Source organism: Phyllobates terribilis, unplaced genomic scaffold (assembly GCF_046119375.1).
Source record: "Phyllobates terribilis strain yellow unplaced genomic scaffold, ASM4611937v1 Scaffold_7__3_contigs__length_470593459, whole genome shotgun sequence".
Taxonomy (NCBI): domain Eukaryota; kingdom Metazoa; phylum Chordata; class Amphibia; order Anura; family Dendrobatidae; genus Phyllobates; species Phyllobates terribilis.
Window position 1 is genome coordinate 384389966 of NW_027362767.1, and position 15371 is coordinate 384405336.

Consider the following 15371-nt stretch of genomic DNA (forward strand, 5'->3'; position numbering starts at 1 on the left):
TCTAGTGTGTACTTTTTTTTTTTTTTTTTTTTTTTTTTTCTTTTGATACAGTTTAGTGATCATACCTATTGTGAATAATCCTACATATTCCAAAGTAGCCCTGTGCACCCATCATCCCTCTATCTTCCATTTCTGGAAGGTATTAACCCCTACATTCCAGGATCATGGCACAAGACCTACCATCTTGGCAATGCCCTGTGTTCGCTGTCTAGTCAGCACAGTTTTGTCCGTGTCAGTTGCTCCAATTCTTACTCTTTCCCATTGTTCTGCTTCGAATGCTTAAACCTCAAGAACTGACTGTTTGCTGATTTCTCCCACCCCTTGTCGGGTGCCATTGTTACCATGTGATCAGTGTTACTCACTTGTAAGTTGCGAGGCAAAAAATAAGGAAAAAACGTGATGGGTGCTGTCCGACAGAAAAAATGTAAAATCCATAAAGACCTCTCCGAAGAGGGGCATATCACCCTTACATAGAACATATGGGATTAATTTATAATTGGGGAAATGGAGCAACGTCCATTGAAGTAGAGACTTCCTGCAATGACAGGTGATTACAGCACAGATCTTCTCTGGTAGTCAGACATTAAGCCTGTGGGATATGTTTATTCAGAGGCAGAGAAGTACAATTACCAAGCAAGAGCTTCCTCTGTTCAAAGCACTGGCTCCAGACTTTTTTGAACCAGTGGTAAGTGATGACTATTGGGGTTTGCATTGATCCGATATTTGTGAGATATATTTTTAGCGTCGTATCAAAGGGACGCACATAACGCATTCACTAACATCACCGTAAGGCCATTCTAACCCCTCCAACTTGACCTTGGTCTAATGGATGGTGCCATACATGCCATGTTTCAACGCTATAGAAGGGTAAAGTCACAATAGGAAATATGACAATATCTACCGCCTGGGACCTTCAGGGGCGAAGATATGCTGTAAGTTGGGGGATCTCCTAATTTAGTACTTATCTTTTGCCGTTCCTTTTTACTCTATGTAATTGTATATACCGTATTGTTTTGTTCCCCTTTTGTATGTTGTTTTTTTTTTCTTTTTTTTTTAATAGTCTTACCTTTTTAGATTAAATATATAAAATTAAATAGCTCTGTTCCCCTTGCTCTGTAAACCGCACCCCTGAAGCCATACGCTACTGTGGCACCCCAGAGGGTCTGGTTGCCACAGTGGCATTGCTTCCCTTAAAAGAGGTAATGGCATGTCTGGAGGCAAGCAGGGGTTTCCTGGTCAGGAACACAATACATGCAACACTTTCCTGTCTCCAGGCCAACAAGGGGAGGCACCTCCCCTTGGCAACTGGTATCTGGGGGCAAGGTTAGTTGGTCTCTGTGTCAGAGTTGAGTTTAGGACATCGAGGAGAGAGGAGCTAGGGACTGGAGCTAAGGATAGCTCGTTCTAGCTGGTCTACACAGAGGACCGGAGTCCGAGGCTGTGGGGCATTCCAGACCCAGCTGCAGATACCACAGGGCAGGAGCTTGCAGGTCTCCTGGCCCCCATCAGACGCGCGGAGGCTCAGCAGCACCGAGGGACCAGTACCGCCGAGGAGGAGCGAGGCATCCATAAGGCCCGAGCTGCCAGCCATACGGGTGAGCACAGCATGTTACACTCAGGAACGTGGGCTACAACACAGCTACAAGCGGAATAGCCAAAAGAGTAAAGTAAGAATGGCAGGCCTACAACTCCACCTGGCCAGGAGGACTCTATGCTTGCTCCCAGACTGACCGGGCTGTTATCACTAGCCAGTACTCCAGTCCAGGCCTGTTTAAAGTATCATCAGTAAAGACCCTGGGACTGCACTGTACAGACTCTGTGGTTATTTCTGCATCGCAACACCCTGCACAACCACCATCATCCACACACACTGCCCTGAAGCAACACTCTTCCTGTGGGGAGTTATACTACCCTTGCTACCAAACCATCAGCTTCAGAGGACTGTTCCGCAGCGGTGGTCTCTATTAACCGCATTCCACAGGTGGCGTAGTCGGACATTAAATAACCTATATACACCTAAATACGCCTTGGATTGACCACCTGGGTCACGGACCGGGTCATCGCCACGGTGACTACAACCCCCAGCATCTACAGGCCCGGCTCCGGGTACCCCACGGCCCAGGGGGCGCGTCACTACCTGTAACGGGTGTTCAATCTGCCAGTATAAACGATTGGTGGTGGCAGATAGTAGTTCCTTCATGTTGTTGTGGAGATGGCAGTGATTGTACCAGGGTATTGGAGGTGTATATACTATAAGCTCACTGAAGTTCCCCAATAACCGGCCTAGTAGTGGAAGCAGCCTTGTCCTTCACTCATCAGTCAATTGTGTAATTGTCCTGATGATTGGAGGCAGCAGAGATGCGTCCCCTGACAAACAGGTGACAGCGGTGGGATCTGTGAACCCCCCGCCGGTGTCCTCATTGACCGCAAGGATGAGTCAATGAACATTTATTAAAAGACAGCAGAGCGTTTCAAAAATCAATCTGATTTCTTCATCAAGCAATCATACAAAGCAGTATAAAACAACTTATAAAGGAAGTCGTGATCCAAGGAAATTACATGTGCCACACACTGGTGGGTATAAAAACCCAGACACACAATAGAAGATATGAATAAGTTATAATTGTAATACAACATAGAAGATTGCATGTATAATCTCTAGGTGAAAAACTAAATTGTGAAAAAGAAAAAAAAAAAAAGCCACAAAATATCTTTAACCCCTTTCTGACATGGTTAGTAATAGTACGTCCCTGTGCCCTGCGATCGTCACCGGCTCATTGTCACACCGCTCCCGGCACATTAACCCCTGAAATGCTGCGATCAAAGTGGATTGCAGCATTCTGGTGGCAAGGGGAGGTGAGCGCAGATACTTACCTCCTCACCGGCGTCCCACGTTGCCTGTGCAGGCTCCCGATGCTTGTCATGGTGACCCAATGTCATCATGACGACATCTGGGTCACCAGACAGCAGGAAGTTAGGTAGACCCTGCTCAGTGCACGGTCTAACTAACTTATGTGCGCTTGGCTGCAGCCTGCATAGCATAGAGATGCTGCAGCACCATTTCTATGCTATGCAAGCGATCTGGGTGAAAAAAAAAATATGAAAGTCCCATAGTGGGACAAAGTGTAAACGTAAAAAAAAGAATCAAAGTGAAAAAAAAATTTGTAAAAATATTTTAAAACAATAATCCCCAAAAAATATTATTCTGAAAAAACAAACAAAACAATAAAAGTACACACATTTGGTATCGCCGCGTCCGGAACAACCTGACCAATAAAACTCTCCCACTAGTTAACCTCTTTAGTGAACAAGGTAAAAAAAAAATAAAATAAAAAACTAAGCAAAAAACGATCATACTGCCAAACAAAAAATGGAATAATACGCGATCAAAAAGACGAATGTAAGTAAAAATGGTACCGCTGAAAATGTCATCTTGTCCTGCAAAAAACAAGCCGCCATACAGCTCCATCAGCCAAAAAAATAAAAAAAGTTATAGCTCTCAGAATAAAGCGATGCAAAAAACTTTATTTTTTCTATAAAATAGCTTTTGTGTAAAAGCGCCAAAACATAAAAAAATATATAAATGTGGTACCGCTGTAAACGTACTGACCCAAAGTATACAGCTACCTTATCAATTTTACCACACGCATAACGGCATAAAAAAAAAAAATCCTGAATTGTTGTTTTTTGTTCTGCTTCCCAAAAATCGGAATAGAAAGCGATCAAAAAATGTCACGTGCCTGAAAATGGTGCCAATAAAAAATGTCAACTCATCCCGCAAAAAAACAAGCCGTCACATGACTCTTGTCGGCCGAAATATGGAAAAATAGCTCTCAAAATATGGCGATGCAAAAACTAGTCTTTGCAACAAACAAAAAAAAAGCGTCTTTTAGTGTGTGACAGCTGTCTGTCATAAAAACCCGATATGCTTCTGGTATCGCTGTAATCGCACCGACCCGAAGAATAAAGTCGTCTAATCACTTATACCGTAAATGGAACAGCGTAAAAAATAAACTCTAAGGTTAGGGTTGTGTTGGGGCTGGGATTATTTCAAAAGTAAAAAAAAAAGACGACGATATGGCGACTAATGTTGAGCGCAAGTGCTTGCTACGCGAGTTTGCATTGGGTACTCCGTAGGGTTGAGCGAGTATGTTCTGTCCGAGTATGCTCAGGCCGAGCTCCGAGTATTTATAGCTGTTCGGTGATATGGTTGAATCGCTCCCGCTCCCGTGTGCATGATTTGCGACTGTTTGACAGTTTTATTACATAGGAGCAATGTCTATTTCTTACACATTCCTCACATGTAATAAAACTGTCAAACAGTTGCAAATCATGCACACAGGAGCGATTCAACCATATCACCAAGCAGCTGTAAATGCTCGGAGCTCGGCCCGAGCATACTCGGCAAAAGGGTTAATAGAACATACTCGCTCAACACTAGTACTCAGGTATGCACCGATTATTGCGGGTGCTCGAGTCTCCGCCCCACATGCTTTGTGGGCCAAAAACCCTCACGGGGATTGCCTGCCATACACGAGCAATCACCCGCATGTTTTTTTTGCATGTCACTCGAGCACCCACGATACTTGGTGCATACCTGAGTACCCGATGCAAACTCAAGTAGCGAGCACTTGCACTCAAGACTAGGTCATCATATTGAATAAGTTGTCATTAATGTTATCAATTTCTGTGTCGTACCTCTGGGTTCAAAATGTTCACTATACCCCTTGATAAAATCCTTGAGGGGTCTAGTTTCCAAAATGGTGCATTTATGGGGGTTTCCACTGTTTAGGCACATCAGGGGCTCCCCAAACGCAACATGGCGTCCGCTAATTATTCATGCAAATTTTATATTCAAAAAGTCAAATGGTGCTCCTTCCCTTCCGTGCACCCAAACAGTGGTTTTCCCCCACATATGGGGTATCAGTGTGCTCAGAACTTGCACAACAAATTTGAGGTCCATTTTTTCCTGTTACCCTTGCAAAATTAAAAAAATTGGGGTCTAAAGTAACATATTTGGGGAAAAAATAAATGTTCATTTTTTTTTCTTCCACATTCCAAAAATTCCTGCGAAGCATCTGAAGGGTTAATAAACTTCTTGAATGTGGTTTTGAGCACCTTGAAGGGTGCAGTTTTTAGAATGGTGTCACTTTTGGGTATTTTCTGTCATAAAGGTCCCTCACTTCAAATGTGATGTGGTCCCTAAAAAAAAAAAAAAAAAATGGTTTTGTAAATTTTGTTGGAAAAATGAGAAATCGCTGATCAACTTTTAACCCTTATGACTTCCTAACAAAAAAAAAATTTTGGTTCCAAAATTGAGCTGATGTAAAGTAGACATGTGGGAAATGTTATTTATTAACCATTTTGTGTGACATCTCTCTGATTTAAGAGCATGAAAATTGCAACATTTTCTACATTTTTGCCAAATTTCCGATTTTTTTCAGAAATAAACACAAGACATATTGAAGAAATTTTACCACTATCGTGAAGCATATGTCACAAAACAAACAGTCTCAGAATCAGGGGGATCCGTTGAAGCGTTAGAGTTTTTACCTTATAAAGTGACAGTGGTCAGAATTGTAAAAATTGTCCCGATCATTAACGGGCAAACCACCCTTGGGGAGTAAAGGGGTTAAATAAAAAAAAAAAAAACTAATTTTTGGGCATTGTTTTTCACATTTACTTTTTCATCTGGAGATTAATCTATTCTTTATTCATATTATTATAAACATAAGTTGTTCTATTGTCTCCAGGTTTTGATACCCACCAGTGGGTGTGACATGAAGTTTCCCTGAATCACAGCTTCCTTTATAAGGTGTTTTATATACTCACCTGGTGGACTTACGCCTGACCTGCATAACTCCACCAGGTGAGTAGATTCCATCTTCTCTTCCGTTTCTTATCACCAGGACTTCCTTCAGCCTTCTGTTTCGTCTTCTACCTTAGTTGCCAGTAATGTACTTTAGTGGTGTTTCATGTTTCAGACCATTTTCCCACGGGGTTTTTTTTTCTGTGCAGAAAATCTGTTAAACATTTCAAGCAAAGTGAGTACGATTTCATGAACATTTCTGCCCATTGAGAGTTTTAAAAACCCAGTGAAAAAAAACAAAAAACAAAACTGCATTTCTGTATTAAATGCATCAAATCAGTAACAAAAAAAAAAGCCGAATGAGTTGTCAGCAGACAGGATCTGTGCCAGAATCTGATAGCCAGCTGCCAGGATGATGTTTTGAAAAAAAAAAAAAAGAAAAAATGCTGTAAATATTAAGCCTTTACATAAACTTGATGTATTTTTCAATAAAAGTTTAAAAACTCCTGAAATTATACTTGTTCTGCAGCTATCATACTAACATCTGACTAAGGGTGCATTCGATAAAAAAAGAAATCGGGCAGCTCGCAGACATGTGTGAATGCACCCTTAGGCTGCGTGCCCACTATGCGTTTTTTAAGCGTTTTGGCAGCGGAATTTCTGCAGCAAACGCTTAAAAAAAAATGCTTGGTAATACGTGCCCCATGGTCCCCAATGATAATCTGCATATGCTGTGCACATGCTGTGGAAATTTCCGCTGCGGATTATCATTGCGGAAAAATACGCAGCATGTCCATTAATTTTGTGGACACGCAGTGTAATTGCCGCCATTGACTTGCATTGAAAAGCTTAATATCCACATCACTACATGTGCACATGCGGATATTAAGCAATTCAATGTGCAGATGGTACCCGGGTCTGAAGAAGAGGAGACTCTCCTCCAGATCCGGGTACCATAAGTACCTGTAAAAAAAAAAAGAATTAAATTAAAATAAAAAATAAACATTATACTCACCTTCCGATGTCCCCCAGTCTCCTGTACGATCCGTCCTGGCTCCCTGGCGGCTCGCGATGGTCTAAAAGGACCTTCCATGACGTCATTCAGTCATGTGACAGGACACGCGACCGCTGACGTCGGCAGTCGTGTGACCTGTCACATGACTAAATGACGTCATGAAAGGTCCTTTGACACTACCGCGAGCCGTACAAGAGACCGGACGCAGAGGAGAAAAGACCAGGGGCAATCGGAAGGTGAGTGGTTTTTTTTTTGTTGTTGTTTTTTACCATTTTTAATCTTTTTTTCAACTATTAACTTGGTCACACTATATAAATCCATGCAACCATCTCCCTGGTATGCGTTTTTTCCTGCCAGGGAGATGTGGAAAAAATCTGCAGCGTTTCTACATCATGGGCACTTAGCCTCAAAGATCTAAAAACACTGAAGCAGCAAACTTTGTGAAAATCAAAATTGGTGTCATCTTAAATTTTTTTTATCCATTACTGTACTATGCAAGTTACATGGTGACCACTCAAACCGGTAAAGTGGAGCCGAATCCTAAGGGCTCGCTCTCACTTGCGATTAAATCGGATGAATGCAATCCGATAAAGAAAAAAAAAAAAAAAAACGGATTGCATTTGGACCAATTTAATCCCATGATGGTGTGCGCCGTGGCGTTTTTTTTCCCAGCTCCGATCAGATTGCGATTGGAAAAAAAAAAAAAATAATAATCACAGCATGCTGCGGTTGCATGCTGAATTCGGATCGCACTTACCAATATAAGCCTATGAGTGCATGTGAAACATCGCACTGCACTCAGATATCACCCGAGTGCAGTGCGATTCCCGCCGATGCCGGCAACAGAGGAGATGGAAAAATTGATTTCTTCGTCCCCTCCGCAGCTGTGCTGGGATTCTCTCTGTGCGAGAGGATCGGAGCACTGACATTCGGATCACACTGCAGCCAAGCAGGAGCCGAGTGTCATTAGCATATCGCATCCGATGCCATACGCTAGTGGGACCACGGCCTAATAGTATATACATTACAATCTACTAGGATTCGACAAGCTGCAATGCTCAACACAAATTAGCACTGGGTTTGACAATCCTGTTAAAGGGAACCTGTCATATAAAATAATGCTACTATCCTGCAGATACGGGGTTATTCTACAGGGTAATGGCATTCTGACAACGTACGGCGCCGGCACCCAGAGCCCGCTGCTGGGAGGAAATTAACTTTACTTTCCCCGGCAGCGTTCAGTTTCCATCACCGCTTTATATAGAGATTGATGGCTGTACCCGCGCGACTGACAGCCGGATCAGCATTAGGGCCGGCTGTCAGTGCCAGGGGAACGGTTACAGCCGCCATTCTCTACATACAAAGCGGTGACTGAAACTGTGCCGGCGTTACTCCTATGCTGTCAGGGGGGTAAAGTTAATTTCCTCCAGGCAGCAGGGCTCTCGGTGCGGGCGCCACACAGTGTCAGAACGCTATTAACCTGCAGGTTAGTAGCATTATTTTTACTTTCATTGTCACTTTTTCATTCTGTTGGATTCATACAGAACCAGACAGAAAAAAAGGCAAACAGAACATTATACTAGACTTCTACTTGCTCCTTGTAACTTGAAGGTTGTAAAGAGCCTTATGGTCGTGTGCATGATCCCTTAGCTAACCAGAATGGATCGGTACAATCATGGTCCAAACTGACGATCTTCAGGAGCGCACTGCCCCCCGGAGAAGAAGGAAGTCGGGAGGCAGAGGAGCAGTGCGCTCCAGAAGAAAAAACATGAAACAACACATTTAACTTAAAGCAAAACTATAATTAAATCGGCTAATGATATACAACCATAAAGAAGTAACTACTGACATTTAATTGAAAATTAGATTTATTTAAAATTAAAAAAAAAAAAAAAAAAAAAAAAGTGAAGAAAATCCAGAAACAGATTGAGACCGCTAAAAGAAAATTGATTTCATTAGTGCAAAGCACATTTCTTGTAACAAAAAAAAAAGACCCTGTTCCAAGAGGGGAGTACCAGGAGCTCCGCTCCCTCTTCAGGAAGGTTCAGGCCGCTGTGTACAAGGAGGCTGTAAGGTGACAAATCCCAGATCTAATGGGAGAGAAGGGAATCCAACCCCAAACTGTCCATCACCGAGCACAGGACGAGAGCCACCATCCCTGCCCCCTCTTGTACCGACGCCTCCTGGATCCCGGCTGTTCACAGTCATTATAAAAAGCAAATCTGCAAAAATACTGATCATTAAAATTGCATCTTTTCCCTTTTTGATACGAGTAAATGTCCGACATTCGCCAATCTCCTCCACTATCCTGGGAGCATCGCGGTGTGCTACCTCATCGAATCAACTCTGCAAGAGAAAACACAAATTCAATCAATACCTGGTGCAATATCTATTTTGGACAACAGAGGGCGCTGTAATCCTACAGAATAATCGGCAATCTCTGACTCCAGGAAAATCGTAAGGACGGACGCGTCACCATAATGGTCCAATAAAAGATCTGGCCTTTGCTATGGGAGAGGTTTGATAAAATCTATAACGCAGCGCTTATCACCCACTCGCCCGGGGTCAGGTCATACTAAGGCTTAACTCTTTATAGACTGCAAGTTCCCAGAGTAAAGGAACAATGGCTCTAAGAAGTGCCATATTCTGGGGCAAAGCTTTATGTGCCCTCTGGTTATGCCAGGCTCCCCCCATATATTACACCAGATCCCTGCAACAACAGGGCAACACCAAAATCATCTTTGACATCATTAGGTTCTAAAACGGTCAATTGCACTTTTATGACAGTGGTGGATGGATCCATTGTATATGATTTATCCACTATAGGACTGTCACCGTAAGGAAAGCTTCCTTATTTATACAGTGGGTCATACTATGAATATGCACAAAAAGTATAAGAAGACAAAAAACTACAAGTTCATGAATAATTTCCCACTGCCTCAATACTGCATTGGTTGCATTTTAGTGCATAGGACGGTCCAGATGTCTACAAAACCCTGTGGGTAAGTAAAGAGGGGCTAGGAATCACAACACTACTTTTAGGTTGCGTTGATGTCCATATGTTACCGCATGTCAACTTAATAAAATTGTGAGGTATTATATTTAAAAATGGTTTGTGCTGAAGAATTAAGATTTCCCTTCACTGGAATTAAGGATGAGGCCGCTCCCTGAAAAACATCTCCATAGTATTATCCCTCCTCCACCATCTATACAGCGGGCATAATGCAGTCAGATGGGTAACGTTCTCCTGATATTCACTAAAGACTGCTCAATCAATGTGATCGGTGACGGCACAGAACACTTCTCCTCTGGAGTCCAGTGATGGTGACTTTACACCACTCCATCCAACACTCGGCATTGTGCTTGGTGATGTAAGGCTGTATGCAGCTGCTCGGCCATGAAGCTCACAGCGGGGGCGCAGTATTTGTGCTAATACCAGAGGAGGTCTGGACTCTGCAGTTATGGGGTCAGCAGAGATCGGTGACTTTTCTGCCCTCTGCTCCTCAGCACTCGGCCCCCCGCTCAGTAACGTTATGCGGGCTCCACTTCATGGCTGAATCACTGCGGTTCCTTCCACTTCTCAAGAATATCACTCACAGGTGATGGGGGAAGAAATGTCATGAATGGACTTGTTACCCCGGTGGCTCCTATTACAGGACCACGCTGGTATCAGTGAGCTCTGCACCACCGGCCGTTTTGTCACATGTTAGTAAAGGCAGACGGCATGGTGGGGGACAGGAGGTTATACACTGGGGGCAATGGGGGTCGAATTAAAAAAACCTATAAAGGTGAGTCCCAATACACTATGTGGAGAAAAGTACCTGTATAGATCTAAAACAGAATAATCTATACACTAGGACGCCCTCTATTGCCCTTAGTGGTGGGGGGGACGACTTATTATTACTGCCCCTCAGATTCAACTCTGGAATGAACATATTAATATACTGATGTAACAGAGTTGAGTTTTTCATTATTAGGAAAACATTTTTGCCTTTTCAGAAACAGCGCCACCCTTGTCCAGAGGTTGTGTGTGGTATTGCAGCTCAGCTCCCTTTACTTCAATGGGATTATGTTGCAATACCAGACACAACCCATGCTTAGGAGTGGTGCGGTTTCTAATCCTAGACAACCCCCTTCAATGCTTCCTCTGTTCTGTACATTTAGCAGAAACCTATAATGATGCAGCACCCAAATAGTTAAATGACATATTCGGCTCTGCTACACTTGTATGCAGAGGACGCTCCTCGGTATTTGCTGTGCCTGATCCCCGGTGTATACACACGGCAGCATGAATATAGCAGGGGCGGTGCAGGTCTCTGCGCTCACCGTATAATTATGTACATTATCTGGTCGGGGTGGGTGACGTAAATCCTGTAAAAGAAACAGAAGACAAGTGTTACATGGCGCTCGCCTGGCACAGCGCAGTACTGAGCAGTCCCCTGTACGGACCCCCACACATACCTGTCCCCCCACTGGTACATGGCTCTGTCCTGGAACAGATGGCAAAGGAACAGCCACATACTGATGGTCTCCATCCAAAATATGACGACCACGAACCAGATCGAGGAGAGGAGAAAAAACTCACACACCATCTTGGCTCCGTCCCACCCTGAAGAGGGCGCCGATACCCCCACAGACCCTGCAAGAAAAACAGAGCGTTACAGGGCGGCATACATATCAAGCTAATGAAGAGAAAAAGAGTGCCAAGGCAGAGATCCTAAAACTGCGGGATCGACCAATCACCTGATGTCTATGGAGAGGGGTCAGATACGTCCAGATATTCAGCAAAAAGCGAGTAGAACAGTGTGCAGACCGGTAAATTTTCGATGGGACCATACACCAACCGGTCTGTTTGTGCTCGGTGAATTAGCTGAACGCTTTCACAATAAAAAAATAAAAAAAAATCTTTTTACATTATTAAACAATTCTCTTAGACCAGATGAGACTGGTATACTTACGTTGACAATCCATGTTAGAATGGCTATTTAAAGGGAATTTAGCAAGAAAAACAATTGCTGGTGGGTTGGAGGGCATGGGAAGACCTGTCAGGTTCCCTTTAATCCTTTTTGAATCTTTACTCTCTATCTCCGCCCACCTAGCCTGACTGACAGCTCCTCAGAGTACCTCCTTCCTGCTGCTGCTTAGTACAAGCTGCAACTGTCAGTCAGGCTGAGTGGGCAGAGACTGAATACACTCGGACTCTCCGAATTATACAGCTATTCTAATTTGGATTTTCACACTAAGTCCATCAGACTCATCAGGTCTAAAAAAAATAATGTCAGCAGTCTCAATTGTAAAATCTGATCACTAATCCGCTTGAAGCAAATCGCTGCTGGTCTCAGGACCTGGACTCACATCATCAAAGCTACTGAGCGATGGCCAGAACATAGAAAAAGTTTTCTAAAGAAAAAAAAAAGTTTAAAACAGAACCCAGAGAAATCTATGGGAAAATACAATAACTCTTCATCGCTCCAATTTATCGACACAGTGCAAAAAAAAAAAAAAATGGAGTATATCACTGCATGTCACATTAAAGGAAATATAAATATTAATGTTTCAACTTTTTTTTTTTATATTTGTATAAAATATTAAAAATTATTTCAAACCAAATAATGTGCAGACATGCGAGCTCTCAGCCAAAGTGCAGTTCATTTAAAAAAAAAATAAGAATAAATACAGGTCAGTCTGGATTGCATCATTTCTGTGTTCTGTACATTCTGTCCTAAGGGTAAAGCTGAACCCAAAAATACAAAAAACATACGCTTTTAAGAGAAAAAAAAAAGGAGGTGTGAACCAAACCCAACTGAAGAGTAACAGATAGTTATAACTTTATAAGTTACTGAAACTTTCCATTTTCTATACACAAGGATTTCTGTTTGCTGAGGATGAATAGAAACGTTCTTCCCTGCTGGATGAGGTGATGTTCACAGCTTCGTAAAATGTATGTTTTTTATTTTAGAAAGTTTCAGAAAGTTTTCTGGCTATTTTGGAAGAAGGATTAGTATTCTGGACTCTAAAAAAAGCAACAGAAAGTTCCCCTGAACTACACCGTACCCAAATGTAATCAGTGGGGTCCATCGTGCCCCAATCAGACCTGCTGTTAGGAATGGCCACTATGGCACAGAGGTTGAGGTCTATGGACACAGAGATACTGAATATTTCCCCTTACCCCTTCCTTTATTTTTTAAAGGGGAACATTTTTTATTTTTTTTTTCGGATTTTTTTTATTTTTATTTTTTCACTTTATTGTTTTATCCCTAAGGATAGGTGGTATCTCCTAGATCGGTGGAGGTCCAACCATAGAGAATGAACAGAGCGGTGGTCGAGCATGGGCCCTATTCTAGACATCAGTGGGGGGCCCTTGTACTATATGGCAGCTGAGGACCCACTGATTACCACAGGCTGAGCTTCATAGGAGACCAGATCAATATATATTGCAATAACCAATACAGTATATACTACGAGTGATCAGACGATCGCAGGTTTAAATCCCCATAGGGAGAAAAAAAAAGATAACATAAAAGTGAAAAATAAAATATTAAGAAAAAAAATTCAGTTACCCCTCAATTTAAATATACAAAAATAAAATAAATTGGTATCATGACATCCATAAAAGTCCAAATTTGTAAAAATATTCAAATGAACCCATGCGGTAAACATCGGGAAAAAAAAATGGAAAAACCAAAATTGATTTTTGCTTGGTTTTTTTTTTTTTTTAATCACTGCATGTCTCCCCCCACACCCCCCCCCCCCCCAAAAAAAAAAAATACAATAAAAAGTAATTAAAACATCCCATGTGCTCAAACATCATACGGATATAGACGTCAGCTCCATCCATGGAAAAAATGAAGTTTCCGATCACAGAAAACGGCGGCGCTAAATTAAAGTTATATTTACCACTGAACTAAAAGGAAAAAGTTTGGTCTCGCTGTAATTGTCCTGACCTGGAGAATCAGAATATCCACTCATTATTATCGCACAGTGAACACCGTAAAAGCAAAACTCAAGAAACATTGCCAGTGGATTTTTTTAACCACATTTTTAAGTTTTTTTCTACATTATTATATGCACAAAACGCATGGCGTGGTTCACACCTACAGCTCGTCCTGCAAAAAAAAAATAAGCCCTGAGAGGACGGAAAAACGGAAAAATAAAAAAAAGGTATCATGGTTCATAGAAGAGGAAAAACTACGGCGCACAGTACAAAACAGACCAGTGAGGGGTTAATCTAATATATATATTTTTATTACACAAAACAAGTAAGGGGTTATTATTTATATACAGCCAGTAAGGGGATAATTTATAATGCTCGCGTCCCTTCACCCCCCCACCTGCTGGACAGCTGTATCCCCCACCATTGTCCACTACACAGGCCAGACTAATCAACCCCGCAATGGTCGATCACTGGACTCCACATACAGGTGTCCAGGAGGAAACACCGACATATAAATCTCCACACATTACGTCACAGCACACAGTATATACCTGGGTATACCGCTCACCAGGCTGCAGGGGCCCCCGGGAATGCCGCTCCTGGGCCCCAGCTGAACAGAACACCGCTGTTTAGGCTCACGCTTCCGCGTTTAGCTCCGCCTCTCTCGATGCCGACGTCACCCCCTCCTTCCGACTATAGCGCCAGCCAGCGTGACGTCAGAGGGAGTCTCCGCATCACGTCACCTCACCTAACCCGCTCCTCGTTTTATCACCAGTCCCTATAATGGTGTATATATGTATATTTATGTATACAGACACACATATGTATACCATATATAAATCCACCTTACCCCATGTTCAATGATTCCCTTCATTTTCCCCTATGAAGCCAACCTGTGATCATTGTACCATACACTGCACTATTACATGACTTCAGGTCAAGTTACCTAACGGAGATTAATAGGGAATGTAAATAAAATAATAATAGTAATAAAAAAAAGTTTGTATTTATTTATATATGCAATTATTTATATATATATTTATATATGTATATATATAATAGTATATATAAGTAAAAAAAATGTGTATTTTTTATTATTGTTATTTTATTTACATTCTCTATTAATCTATATTACAGTAATATATACTGTATATATATATATACAATTTTTAATAAATATAAAAAATAAATATATAAAATTAATTTCCCCTCATTTACCTGAGACGTACATAAAATCTAAAAAAAAAAATACAAATTAACATATAAATATTATTTATATATTAGGGAATGTATATAAATTAATAATAATAATAATAATAATAATAAAAAATATATATATTTTTTAATTGATATATGCAATTATATATATATTTACACGTTTAAATAAATCTGAATATACTGTTAATATCATATATATAAATAAATATTCTAAGTATATATATATATATATTTCAAATTTAAAATATTATAAATAAATATAATATAAATATAATATACAATATAAATAATAAATGCATAAAATTAATTTCACTCTCGTTTTCCTGGAACGTAAATAAAATCTAAAAAACAAGAATACAAATTAACATAAAAACACTATTATTTATTTATCTTAT

The 15371-nt window shown here is 41.3% G+C and overlaps 1 long non-coding RNA gene across 1 annotated transcript; it reads right to left on the reverse strand.

Moving 5' to 3' along the window:
* Window positions 1–8721: 8721 nt before the first annotated feature.
* Window positions 8722–14465, reverse strand: LOC141153242 (uncharacterized). The gene is made up of 4 exons (XR_012247272.1): window positions 14310–14465; window positions 11286–11463; window positions 11151–11195; window positions 8722–9170 (listed from the first exon to the last, which is right to left on the reverse strand). It is a non-coding gene; the product is annotated as an uncharacterized lncRNA (long non-coding RNA).
* Window positions 14466–15371: the final 906 nt, after the last annotated feature.